Here is a 15,095-nt window from a genome sequence, read left to right on the forward strand (position 1 = left end):
GAAAGGTCTATTTTCCAGAATGCATAAAGAAAACTTACAAGTCAACAACAAAAAGATAAGCAACCCAGTTAAACAATGGGCAAAGGACTTGAATAGGCATTCCTCCAAAGCATATGTACAAATGCCGAAGAGGCACAGGAAAGGATGCTCAACGTATTTAGTCATTAGAGAAATGCAAATCAAAATCACCATGAGATACCACTTCACACCCACTAGGATAGCTAATACAAGCAAAACGAAGCCAAAAAAACCCCAGAAAATAACAAGTTTTGGAGAAGATGTGGAGAAATTGGGACACACATACACTGCTTGTTGGGAATGAAAAAATGGTAGAGCTGCTGTGGAAATCAGTAGGGTGGTGGTTCCTCAATAAGTTAAACATAGAATTACCATATGACACTGCAATTCCACTCTTAGATATACGAAAAATTACAGACCAATAGCTTTTATGAATATCGATGCAAAAATCCTCAGAAGAATTCTAGCAAGTTGAATCCAGCAGCATATTATAAATATTAAATTCCATGTCCAAATAGGAATTATCCCAGGAATGCAAGGATGGCTCAACATAAGAAAACTGATTAATCAAAACCACATTGATAAAATGAAGGGGGGAAACACCCTCATGATCATCTTAGTTGATGCAGAAAAAGCATTCAACAAAATCTAACAACTTTCATGATTAAAAAACAAACAAAAAAAAACACCCAGCAAACTAAGAATAGAAGGGAAATTCCTCAACAAAATAAAAGGCTTTTATGAAATACCCTAGCTAATGTCATACTCAATGGTGGAAGACTGGAAGCATTTTCCCTAACATCAGGAACAAGAGAAGAATGCTTGCTTTCAGTGCTTCTACTCAAGACTGTAACGGAAGTCCTAGTCAGAGCAATGAGGCAAGAAAAAGAAATGAAAAGCATCGAAGTTGGAAAGGAAGTTAAACTACTTCTATTCTCAGATGACATGCTCTTCTGTACAGGAAACCCTAAAGAATCCACAAAACACTATTAGACTTAACAAACGAATTCAACCAACTTGCAGTATACAAGATCAACACACAAAAATCTGTTGTGTTTCCATATCCTAGCAATGAAAAAATAATCCAAAATGAAATTGACAACAGTTCTATTTCACACAACATCAAAAGGAATAAAACACACAGAGATAAATTTAGCCAAGGAGGTACAAGGCTTGTGCACCGAAAACTACAAAGCACTGCTGAAAGAAATTAATGATGACCTTAAAAAGAAAAGGGGAAAGACAGCAGATTTTGTGGATGGGAAGACTTAATACTTTTAAGATGGCAATCCCACCCAAAGTTGTCTAGAGATTTAATGAAATCCCTATGGAAATCGCAATGCTCTGTTTTACAGAAATGTAAAAGCCAATCCTAAATGCATACGGAATTTCAAGTGACCTTGAATAGCCAAAATAATCTTGGAAAAGAAGAAAAAAGTTGGAGGACTCACACTTCCCTATTTCAAAACTTAGTCCAAAGCTACAGTTATCAAAACTATGTGGTACTAGCATAAGGATAGACACATAGATCAGTGGAGTCCAGAAATAAACGCATAGATCTATCCCATGGGTTGTAAACCCAAATGAGTTGAAAACAGGTGTTCAAACAGAACCCTGCACAGGAATGTTCACCAGAGCACTATGCCCGACAGGCACAAGGTGGAAGTCACCCAAATGTACATCAGCTGCTGAGCGGATACACAACATGTGTGGTCTAGCCATGCATTGCAATGTTATTCAGCCTGCTGAATATTATTCAGCCAGGAATATTATTCATTTGGAAGCAGATATATAGTCGTGATGGTGGCCCAGCACCGCCAGTGTATACTTGGTGCCCCTGGATGGTCCGCCATTAGCTGCCTTCTCTGTACAAAGTTCCTATCTGGTGGACAGTGAGAGTTCCACCAAAGAGAGGGTCCAGCGAGCACAGCGAGCAGGATCCTTCCAGCGCCATTTCTTTGCAGGCCCAGGACCCCGGCTGAGGGGGTGGGGGCGGGGTGAGGTGGGGTGGGGGAGGGGTTATGGGAAAGCAGTGACCTCACAGGGTGCTCCCCGACCAATGAGGGCCTGGCCTATGGTCGCTAGGATACGGAGGAGGGGCCTGAGAACACCGGTTGTCTTGAGATGTTGGGACCAGCAGGCACAACCGACTGCCCCTCATCCCACCGCACCTCATCCCAGCGCACCGCAGAGCGAGGCCGTCGCAGAAAGCACGCCCAACGGCCAGCATGCCGGGGAAGAGGGGCCGTCGAGGGTCACCCGGTCGCCGCTCCCACACCGCCCGAGCCGAGCTGTCCTTCTCCGTGAGCCACATGGAGCGCCTCCTGCGGGAGGGCCACTATGCCCAGCGCCTGAGCTCGTCCGCACCCGTCTACCTAGTGGCCATCATCCAGTACCTGGCGGCCAGGGTCCTGGAGCTGGCGCGCCATGAGGCCCAGAACAGCAGCAGGAGGCACCTCACTCCGGAGCCGGTGGACGTGGCGGCCCGCAGCAACGCGCTGCTCAGCGACTTGTTCAGGACTATAGCACCATCTCCCAGGTGGCCCCGGCCCAGCCCTAGCTGCCCAACGACACCTGGGTTCCCGGCCCCCGGGGGGCGCGGCCGTCAGGCGCCAGGTCCGCTCACCGACCAACCGCACAGCCCGGGCGGCCCCGGCCTGCCTGCCGCCTTGGGCACAGTCACTGCGAGTCAATAAAGTGTTTCAAGAGACCCCCTGCGCATGCTTCACTCACTTGGAGTGGGAGGTGGTGGTGGGACACCCCTCGTCGGATGGATGGGGGCGGGGGTCTGGCCGGAGTTGGGGGGTGGGGGGCGTGGAGTCGGGGGTCACAGACAGAGAGGAGCGGTCTCCCACGGTGACAGTGCATGGGGTGGCCCTGGGTGGGAGAGGCTGGCTGCGGCGGGGCTGGGGGCGGACTGGGGCCTGGGGTGAGGCCGGACAACAGAAGGCTCCCCCGCTGGCTCTGAGCAAGTCGGAGCCAGGCCAAAGTCCCCAGAGGGACGGGGTTCCTTGCGGCGCTCGACACCACGAGGGCGGTGTCGTGATAGGGTGAGGGTGCCAAGGCGACCGACCGCCCTGGGTGCGGGAGGCAGGGGTGGGCGGACAGAGCGCTTGGCATGGACTCCCACGGGCCAGGGGCTTTGACGGGAAGATTGAGGCGTGATCGGGATTGGCGTGGGCGGGACACAATCAACACATAGGCAAAGTCAGAATTAGGGTCACGCGGGGTCAAGAGTTTTTGGTTGTGTTCCCCTAGAGATGCCAAGAGATGCCCTGCTTGGCAACCTGCGTGAACAAGCTGTAACCTAGCAACAGTGGGCGGGCGCCCGGCCAGGCCCCACCCCAGCACCCCTGGTTTGCATACGAAGCTTGCACCAGGCACAGCCCCTACCCTCAAGATTCCTGCATATGAATCTTGATACTGGAAAGGCTTTTCTCCCAAACCCTCAATTTGCATATGTGACTTTCGCTGGACCAGGCTCTGCCTCCGATCACTCAATTTGCATGTCACCGTGGAAATGGCGGTTTAGCATAGAAAGCTAGAGTAGTAACCACGTGTGAGACCCACGTTTTAAAATTAATTCTATATGTTTATGCCTTACGTATTTTTGATTAGTGAGAAACTTTATGCCTACTGCTTCCCTGATAGGGTACTAGCCTTTTAATGAAATTTAATTTCTTCATTTTTAATAATGAGAGTGTAATACCTGCCCACCATTTCAGAATAGTGGTTAGAAGAGTTAGAGAGAAATTACATATATTCGATATATAAACCTGATATATAATATATAACATAAAATATATTTTTAAAATATATAAAAATATAGTTGTGCTAAAATAAGAATTTACCAAGTAGTGGGGATAGTACTGCATGCAGTCCATGGCACTCTGTTATTTCTTTTTTTTTAATATTATGCAATAAAATCACCCTCTTTTGGAGCCCAGTTCTACGAATTTAGCACATGTACATATGTGTGTATCCACCACCACATTCAGGATATGGAACAGCTCCAGCAACCCAGGAAAGTCCCTGGTCTGCTGGCCCCGTTTAAGTGCTTGATTTTTGCTAAAATAACGTTTGTTACGTAGAGTCCTGGGTGGGGAGTTGGATGGTGAGCCAAGATTCAACAAAGACCACAAGGGAAAGTGAAGTAGAGAAGTTTATTACTATACTCACAGGTCCTGGATGAGGTACACAGCACACCTGGAGGGCCACACAGGAGGTCAAGGCAGGGTACAGGCAGAGGGCAAGCAGCAGGACCTGCAGCTTATGCCTTTATTAGGGTCCATAGGTGATGTGTTTCTGAGGTTCCCTGGATAAGGCCAGATTGGCAATTCAAAACCATAAAAAGAGCAGGGTTTTCGTAAGCTCTGTTGGAGTCCTATCTAAGGGACCCACAAGGGGAAGGAGCTGGGAGGCGGAAGAGACTGTTTTATCACCAGGGGCTTTGGGGAACTCATATCAGTTACACTTTCTTGTGACTTAGCTGGCTGCCATCCAGGGCATGCCCTTGAGGTTAGGTTTCAGTCCACCCAAGGCCCCTGAAGGCCCCTTAGCCACACAAAAAGAATGCAGAGGCTGCAATATTATGGAGTAGTTTAACTAAACTCTCAACAGTTGTCAAACTCTTTCTTCAGACCTAACCCTTGACAACCACTGCTCTGTTCTCCATCTCTAAAAAACTGCCTTTCCCATATGTCTTGCAAGTGGATTCATAAAGTGTGTCAGCTATTGAGGTTGGCTCCTATCACCAAACATACTGCTTTCGAGGTTCATCTAGATTGTTATGTGTATCAGTAGTTATGTTCTATTGTTGAGTAGTATTCCATTGTGTGCATGTACCACAGTTTGTTTACCCATTGGCCTATTGTAGGACATTTTGGTTGTTTCCAGGTTTTGCAAATTTTTAATAAAGCTGATATGAACACTCATGGATAAGTTTTTGTATGAACTTAAATTTTCATTTCTCTTAGGTAAATACCCAGGAGCTGGACTGCTGGGTCATATGAAAAGGCTCCTCAGGTCTCTTCCCAATTAGCTTCATCCTCATCCCCTAGGGGCAACCACTGTTCTTATTTTTTTTCACCACATATTGCTTTTGTCTGTTTTAGAACTTCAAATAATGGAATCATGCATGTAAATACTTTCAATGAAGCCTCTTTTGAGATCCACTTATGTTGGATGTGTGCATCAATGATTCATTCCTTTTTATCACCTAGTGTTATTTAGCTATATTGGTAAACTACACATGATTTATACATTCAACAGTTGATGGACATCTGGCCTGTTTTCAGTTCTTTATTATTATGAAAGAAGCTGCTATAAGCATCTGTGTTCATGTTACTGTGTACACTTACCTTTTCATTTTCCTTGGGTAATTCCTAAAAGTGAAAGTGTTTGTGTAATAGGTTAGGTGTATATCTAGCTTTATGAAAAACTGATAAAGATACTAGAGGGGAAGATGGCGGAAGAGTAAGACGCGGAGATCACCTTCCTCCCCACAGATACACCAGAAATACATCTACACGTGGAACAGCTCCGACAGAATACCTACTGAAGGCTGGCAGAAGACCTCAGACCTCCCAAAAGGCAAGAAACCCCCCACGTACCTGGGTAGGGCAAAATAAAAAAGAATAAACAGAGACAAAAGAATAGGGACGGCATCTGCACCACTGGGAGGGAGCTGTGGAGGAAAGGTTTCCACACACTAGAAGCCCCTTCGCGGGCAGAGGCTGCGGGTGGTGGGGAGGGAAGCTTCGGAACTGCGGAGGAGAGCGCAGCCACAGGGGTGTGGAGGGCAAAGCAGAGAGATTCCCGCACAGAGGATCGGTGCTGACCGGCACTCACCAGCCCGAGAGGCTTGTCTGCTCCCCCGCTGGGGCGGGCATGTCTGGGAGCTGAGGCTCGGGCTTCGGTCGGAGCGCAGAGAGAGGACTGGTGTTGGCGGCGTGAACACAGCCTGCCGGGGGTTAGTGCGCCACGGCAGGGAGTCCGGGGAAAAGTCTGCACCTGCCGAAGAAACAAGAGACTTTTTCTTCCCTCTCTGTTTCCTGGTGCGTGAGGAGAGATTAAGAGCGCCGCTTAAAGGAGCTCCAGAGACGGGCGCGAGCCGCGGCTAAAAGTGCGGACCCCAGAGATGGGCATGAGACGCTAAGGCTGCTGCTGCCGCCACCAAGAAGCCTGTGTGCGAGCACAGGTCACTCTCCACACCCCCCTTCCGGGGAGCCTGTGCAGCCCGCCACTGCCAGGGTCCTGGGATCCAGGGACAACTTACCCGGGAGAACGCACGGCGCGCCTCAGGCTGGTGCAACGTCACACCGGCCTCTGCCGCCGCAGGCTCGCCCCGCACTCCGTGCCCCTCCCTGCCCCCCGCCTGAGTGAGCCAGAGCCCCCGAATCAGCGGCTCCTTTAACCCCGTCCTGTCTGAGCAAAGAACAGATGTCCTCCGGTGACCTACATGCAGAGGCGGGGCCATATCCAAAGCTGAGCCCCGGGAGCTGTGCGAACAAAGAAGAGAAAGGGAAATCTCTCCCAGCAGCCTCAGGAACAGTGGATTAAAGCTCCACAATCAACTTGATGTACCCTTCATCTGCGGAATACATGAATAGATAACGAATCATCCCAAATTGAGGAGGTGGACTTTGAGAGCAAGATTTATGATTTTTTCCCCTTTTCCTCTTTTTGTGAGGGTGTATGTGTATGCTTCTGTGTGAGATTTTGTCTGTATAGCTTTGCTTTCCCCATTTGTCCTAGGGTTCTATCTGTCCGTTTTCTGTTTTTGCTTTTCTTTAAAAAAATTTTTTTTCTTAATAATCATTTTTTATTTTAATAACTTTAATTTATTTTATCTTTATTTTATTTTATCTTCTTTCTTTCCTTTCTTTCTTTCTTTCTTTCCTTCCTACCCTCCTTCCTTCCTTCCTTCCTCCACCGTCCCCCTCCCTCCCTCCCTTCTTTCTTTCCTTTCTTTCTTCCTTCCTTTCTTTCTTCCTTCCTTCCTTCCTTCCTTCCTTCCTTCCTTCCTTCCTTTCTTTCTTTCTTTCTTTCTTTCTTTCTTTCTTTCTTTCTTTCTGCTTTTTCTCCCTTTTATTCTGAGCCATGTGGATGAAAGGCTCTTGGTGCTGCAGCCAGGAGTCAGTGCTCTGCCTCTGAGGTGGGAGAGCCAACTTCAGGACACTGGTCCACAAGAGACCTCCCAGCTCCACATAATATCTAATGGTGAAAATCTCCCAGAGATCTCCATCTCAACACCAGCAAACAGCTTCACTCAACGACCAGCAAGCTACAGTGCTGGACACCCTATGCCAAACAACTAGCAAGACAGGAACACAACCCCACCCATTAGCAGAGAGGCTGTCTAAAATCATAATAAGGCCACAGACATGCCAAAACACACCACCAGACGTGGACCTGCCCACCAGAAAGACAAGATCCAGCCTCATCCACCAGAACACAGGCACTAGTCCCCTCCACCAGGAAGCCTACACAGCCCACTGAACCAACTTTAGCCACTGGGGACAGACATCAAAAACAACGGGAACTACAAACCTGCAGCCTGCAAAAAGGAGACCTCAAACACAGTAAGATAAGCAAAATGAGAAGACAGAAAAACACACAGCAGATGAAGGAGCAAGATAAAAACCCACCAGACCTAAAAAATGAAGAGGAAATAGGCAGTCTACCTGAAAAAGAATTCAGAATAATGATAGTAAAGATGATCCAAAATCTTGGAAGTAGAATAGACAAAATGCAAGAAACGTTTAACAAGGACCTAGAAGAACTAAAGATGAAACAAGCAACGATGAACAACACAATAAATGAAATTAAAAATACTGTAGATGGGATCAATAGCAGAATAACTGAGGCAGAAGAACGGATAAGTGACCTGGAAGATAAAATAGTGGGAATAACTACTGCAGAGCAGAATACAGAAAAAAGAATGAAAAGAACTGAGAACAGTCTCAGAGACCTCTGGGACAACATTAAACACACCAACATTCGAATTATAGGGGTTCCAGAAGAAGAAGAGAAAAAGAAAGGGACTGAGAAAATATTTGAAGAGATTATAGTTGAAAACTTCCCTAATATGGGAAAGGAAATAGTTAATCAAGTCCAGGAAGCACAGAGAGTCCCATAGAGGATAAGTCCTAGGAGAAATATGCCAAGACATATATTAATCAAACTGTCAAAATTAAATACAAAGAAAACATATTAAAAGCAGCAAGGGAAAAACAACAAATAATACACAAGGGAATCCGCATAAGGTTAACAGTTGATCTTTCAGCAGAAACTCTGCAAACCAGAAGGGAGTGGCAGGACATATTTAAAGTGATGAAGGAGAAAAACCTGCAACCAAGATTACTCTACCCAGCAAGGATCTCATTCAGATTTGATGGAGAAATTAAAACCTTTACAGACAAGCAAAAGCTGAGAGAGTTCAGCAACACCAAACCAGCTTTACAACAAATGCTAAAGGAACTTCTCTAGGCAAGAAACACAAGAGAAGGAAAAGACTTATAATAACAAACCCAAAATAATTAAGAAAATGGGAATAGGAACATACATATCGATAATTACCTTAAATGTAAATGGACTAAATGCTCCCACCAAAAGACGCAGATTGGCCGAATGGTTACAAAAACAAGACCCATATATATGCTGTCTACAAGAGACCCACTTCAGACCTAGAGACACATACAGACTGAAAGTAAGGGGATGGGAAAAGATATTCCATGCAAATGGAAACCAAAAGAAATCTGGAGTAGCAATTCTCATATCAGACAAAATAGACTTTAAAATAAAGACTATTACAAGAGACAAAGAAGGACACTACATAATGATCAAGGGATCGATCCAAGAAGAGGATATAACAATTGTAAATATTTATGCACCCAACATAGGAGCACTTCAATACATAAGGCAAATACTAACAGCCATAAAAGGGGAAATCGACAGTAACACATTCATAGTAGGGGAATTTAACACCCCACTTTCACCAATGGACAGATTATCCAAAATGAAAATAAATAAGGAAACACAAGCTTTAAATGATACATTAAACAAAATAGACTTAATTGATATTTATAGGACATTCCATCTGAAAACAACAGAATAGACATTTTTCTCAAGTACTCGTGGAACATTCTCTAGGATAGATCATATCTTGGGTCACAAATCAAGCCTTGGTAAATTTAAGAAAATTGAAATTGTATCAAGTATCTTTTCCGACCACAACACTATGAGACTAGATATCAATTACAGAAAAAGATCTGTAAAAAATACAAACACATGGAGACTAAACAATACACTACTTAATAACGAAGTGATCACTGAAGAAATCAAAGAGGAAATCAAAAAATACCTAGAAACAAATGACAATGGACACACAACAACCCAAAACCTATGGGATGCAGCAAAAGCAGTTCTAAGAGGGAAGTTTATAGCAATACAATCCTACCTTAAGAAACAGGAAACATCTCGAATAAACAACCTAACCTTGCACCTAAAGCAATTAGAGAAAGAAGAACAAAAACCCCCAAAGTTAGCAGAAGGAAAGAAATCATAAAAATCAGATCAGAAATAAATGAAAAAGAAATGAAGGAAACCATAGCAAAGATCAATAAAACTAAAAGCTGGTTCTTTGAGAAGATAAACAAAATTGATAAACCATTAGCCAGATTCATCAAGAAAAAAAGGAAGAAGACTCAAATCAATAGAATTAGAAATGAAAAAGGAGAAGTAATAACTGACACTGCAGAAATACAAAAGATCATGAGAAATTACTACAAGCAACTCTATGCCAATAAAATGGACAACCTGGAAGAAATGGACAAATTCTTAGAAATGCACAGCCTGCCAAGACTGAATCAGGAAGAAATAGAAAATATAAACAGACCAATCACAAGCACTGAAATTGAAACTGTGATTAAAAATCTTCAAACAAACAAAAGCCCAGGACCAGATGACTTCACAGGCGAATTCTATCAAACATTTAGAGAAGAGCTAACACCTATCCTTCTCAAACTCTTCCAAAATATAGCAGAGGGAGGAACACTTTCAAACTCATTCTACGAGGCCACAATCACTCTGATACCAAAACCAGACAAAGATGTCACAAAGAAAGAAAACAACAGGCCAATATCACTGATGAACATAGATGCAAAAATCCTCAACAAAATATTAGCAAACAGAATCCAACAGCACATTAAAAGGATCATACACCATGATCAAATGGGGTTTATTCCAGGAATGCAAGGATTCTTCAATATACGCAAATCAATCAACGTGATACACCATATTAACAAATTGAAGGAGGAAAACCATATGATCATCTCAATAGATGCAGAGAAAGCTTTCGACAAAATTCAACACCCATTTATGATAAATACCCTGCAGAAAGTAGGCATGGAGGGAACTTTCCTCAACACAATAAAGGCCATATATGACAAACCCACAGCCAACATCGTCCTCAATACTGAAAAACTGAAAGCATTTCCACTAAGATAAGGAACAAGACAAGGTTGCCCACTCTCACCACTCTTATTCAACATAGTTTTGGAAGTTTTAGCCACAGCAATCAGAGAAGAAAAGGAAATAAAAGGAATCCAAATCAGAAAAGAAGAAGTAAAGCTGTCACTGTTTGCAGATGACATGACACTATACATAGAGAATCCTAAAGATGCTACCAGAAAACTACTAGAGCTAATCAATGAATTTGGTAAAGTAGCAGGATACAAAATTAATGCACAGGAATTCCTCGCATTCCTATACACTAATGCTGAAAAATCTGAAATTGAAATCAAGAAAATACTCTCATTTACCACTGCAACAAAAAGAATAATATATCTAGGAATAAACCTACCTAAGGAGACAAAAGACATGTATGCAGAAAATTATCACACTGATGAAAGAAATTAAAGATGATACAAATAGATGGAGGGAAATACCATGTTCTTAGATTGGAAGAATCAACATTGTGAAAATGACTCTACTACCCAAAGCAATCTACAGATTCAATGCAATCCCTATCAAACTACCAATGGCGTTTTTCACAGAACTAGAACAAAAACTTTCACAATTTGTATGGAAACACAAAAGACCCCGAATAGCCAAAGCAATCTTGAGAAGGAAAAATGAAGCTGGAGGAATCAGGCTCCCTGACTTCAGACTATACTACAAAGCTACAGTAATCAAGACAGTAATGTACTGGCACAAAAACACAAATATAGATCAATGGAAGAGGATAGAAAGCCCAGAGATAAACCCACACACATATGGTCACCTTATCTTTGATAAAGGAGGCAGGAATGTACACTGGAGAAAGGACAGCCTCTTCAATAAGTGGTGCTGGGAAAACTGGACAGGTACATGTAAAAGTATGAGATTAGATCGCTCCCTATCACCACACATAAAAATAAGCTCAAAATGGATTAAAGATCTAAATGTAAGGCCAGAAACTATCAAACTCTTAGAGTAAAACATATGCAGAACACTCTATGATATAAATCACAGCAAGATCCTTTTTGGCCCACCCCCTAGAGAATTGGAAATAAAAACAAAAATAAACAAATGGGACCTAATGAAACTTCAAGCTTTTGCACAGCAAAGGAAACCATAAACAAGACCAAAAGACAACCCTCAGAATGGGAGAAAATATTTGCAAATGAAGCAACTGACAAAGCATTAATCTCCAAAATTTACAAGCAGCTCATGCAGCTCAATAACAAAAAAAACAAACAGCCCAATCCAAAAATGGGTAGAAGACCTAAATAGACATTTCTCCAAAGAATATATACAGACTGCCAACAAACACATGAAAGAATGCTCAACATCATTAATCATTAGAGAAATGCAAATCAAAACTACAATGAGATATCATCTCACACCAGTCAGAATGGCCATCATCAAAAAATCTAGAAACAATAAATGCTGGAGAGGGTGTGGAGAAAAGGGAACCCTCTTGCACTGCTGGTGGGAATGTGAATTGGTACAGCCACTATGGAGAACAGTATGGAGGTTCCTTAAAAAACTACAAATAGAACTACCATATGACCCAGCAATCCCAGTACTGGGCATATACCCTGAGAGAACCATAATTCAAAAAGAGTCATGTACCAAAATGTTCATTGCAGCTCTATTTACAATAGCCTGGAGATGGAAACAACCTAAGTGTCCATCATCGGATGAATGGATAAAGAAGATGTGGCACATATATACAATGGAATATTACTCAGCCAGAAAAAGAAATGAAATTGAGCTATTTGTAATGAGGTGAATGGACCTAGAGTCTGTTATACAGAGTGAAGTAAGTCAGAAAGTGAAAGACAAGTACCATATGCTAACACATATATATGGAATTTAAGGGAAAAATGTCATGAAGAACCTAGGGGTAAGAGAAGAATAAAGACACAGACCTACTAGAGAACGGACTTGAGGATATGGGAAGGGGGAAGGGGAAGCTGTGACAAAGTGAGAGAGAGGCATGGACATATATACACTACCAAACGTAAAATAGATAGCTAGTGGGAAGCAGCTGCATAGCACAGGGAGATAGCTCGGTGCTTTGTGACCTCCTAGAGGGGTGGGATACGGAGGGTGGGAGGGAGGGAGACGCGAGAGGGAAGAGATATGGGAACATATGTATGACTGATTCACTTTGTTATAGAGCAGAAACTAACACACCATTGTAAAGCAATTATACTCCAATAAAGATGTAAAAAAAAACCCTGATAAGCTATTTTCCAAAGTGTTTGTACCATTTTGCACTCTCACTATGTATGAGGGTTCCGGTCATTCATTTATTCTTGCCAAAATTTGATGTTGTCAGCTGGTTAGTTTCAGCCATTCTGGTGGATGTACAGTGATATCTCATGGTGGCTTTAATTTGCAATTACCTAACGACTAACGATGTTGAGCATATTTTCAATTTGCCAATAGAGAGATATTAAAATCTCCAACATAACTGTAATTTTTCTCATATCTAAATAACCATCCCAGTTTTCTTAGGCCTTCTGTTTGTATGGTACATATTTATACTTTTACTTTCAGTCTTTCTTTGTCCTCATATTTAGAAAGCGTCTCTTTTTAAATTTTTATTTTATTGTGATAACCCTTAAAATGAGATCTATCCTCAATACATTTTTACTGTATAATATATTATCATTGATTATAGATACAATGTTATACAGCAGATCTTGAACTAATTCATCTTGCTTATCTGAAACAATGCCCATTGATTAGTAACTCTCCATATCCCCCTCCCCTTAGTACTTGGCAACTACCATTGCACTCTTTGATTCTACAAATTTGACTACGTTAGATACCTTGTATAAGTGTAATCATGCCATATTTGTCTTTCTGACTGTCTTATTTCACTTAGCATAATGTCCTCAAGCTTCATCTGTATTGTTAAGGAGCATTTCTTATAGCCAGCATATAGTCATGTGTTGCTTTTATACACAGTATGATCATCATATTAGCCTGCTATGTTGCCAGAGCTGAAAGTAAGTCCTATCAATATTTTAAAGATGTTGGAACCATGTTTTAGTTGGAATTCAGTTTCAAAATACTCTTTGCTCCTCTTTCCTTGGTGGCCTTTGCATAATAGGTTTCCACATGCTCATGTATTGGGAATGAGAACTCAGCATCTAATTCCCCATTCCACTTCTTGCTCCAGATATATTTCTTTTATATGTACAATGATTTATGGAATTTAAAAATCTTAATTAAACTCTTTAATGTTTAAAAAAATTAACAGTGTTTCTCCAGGCCTACCTAGGATTCCAGAGCCAAAGATAGAGATGAGGGTTCTTTGTAAAAGGCCAAGAATTTGCTTCCTTTTTTAGCAACTTTCTCAAGGTTTTCAGACCATCAGATTGGTACTGTCATATGTAGAGGCTTGGACTATCAGTCTTTCTGCTGAATACTCACTGAGTAGGGTAGATGGTCACATCTTATATTTTCCCATCTCTATCTTCTCTGATCATGTTTACTTAACGTTACAGACTATTTTTACTCAGGGATTTTCCTCAGCCCCTAATTTATATTTAACATTTTTTAGTTAATACTTTTCTTTATCATCATTTTAGACATTTTATAATGAGGAACTAATAATCTATACACATACAAACACCTTCCTAGTTTCTATTTTATAAAAAAAGATTTTCACACACAGCAATACAAACTCAAGTAATATTTGTATGGGACCCTTGAACTGGAGGTGAGTTCTTGGATATTCTTTGTGTATATGTTCCCTCTACAGGTAATGGTTTGACTTCATCGGCTGCAGTACTACAACATTAGGCTATAGACAAGAATTTTGCATTACATATCAAACCTACCTTATAGTACATTAAGTGGATGGGATTAAGGCAGGCAGAGAAGTACATTATTTCCCTTTTTTTGTCACTACAATATTAATTCATTTTTAATATAAATTTATTTATTTTTGGCTGCATTGGGTCTTAGTTGCTGTGTGCGGGCTTTCTCTAGTTGCTGCGAGCGGGGGTTACTCTTCATTGTGGTGGCCTCTCATTGTGGAGCACGGGCTCTAGGCACATGGGCTTCAGTAGTTGTGGCATGTGGGCTCAGTAGTTGTGGCTCATGGGCTCTAGAGCGCAGGCTCAGTAGTTGTGGTGCACGGGCTTAGTTGCTCCGTGGCATGTGGGATCTTCTCGGACCAGGGCTCGAACCCGTGGCCCCTGCATTGGCAGGCGGATCCTTAACCAGTGCGCCACTAGGGAAGTCACTACAATATTCTTAACTGACCTCATTTTTCTAGTGAAAGCCAAAACCATAAACTAGTTCAATGCATAATACCTACTTAGGCTCTGTTGGCCCTTCAGATGATCAGTTAAAATGATGCATTTTGCATAACTGTGAGAAATAGTCTTTCTTTTTGCTTTTTCTTCTTATCTTTCCTTTTTTCTCTCTGGGTATGGATCTCTCTCTCTCTCTCTCTCTTTCTCTCTCTTTCTCTCTCTCACACACACACACACACACACACACAAGAGACAAAGAGTGGACTCTGTTTATAGACAATGAGGGTCTTTTAGAAGTTTGAGGCTAGTGATTCT

Source organism: Leucopleurus acutus (genome assembly GCF_964270905.1).
Source record: "Leucopleurus acutus genome assembly, chromosome: X".
Classification (NCBI taxonomy): Eukaryota; Metazoa; Chordata; class Mammalia; order Artiodactyla; family Delphinidae; genus Leucopleurus; species Leucopleurus acutus.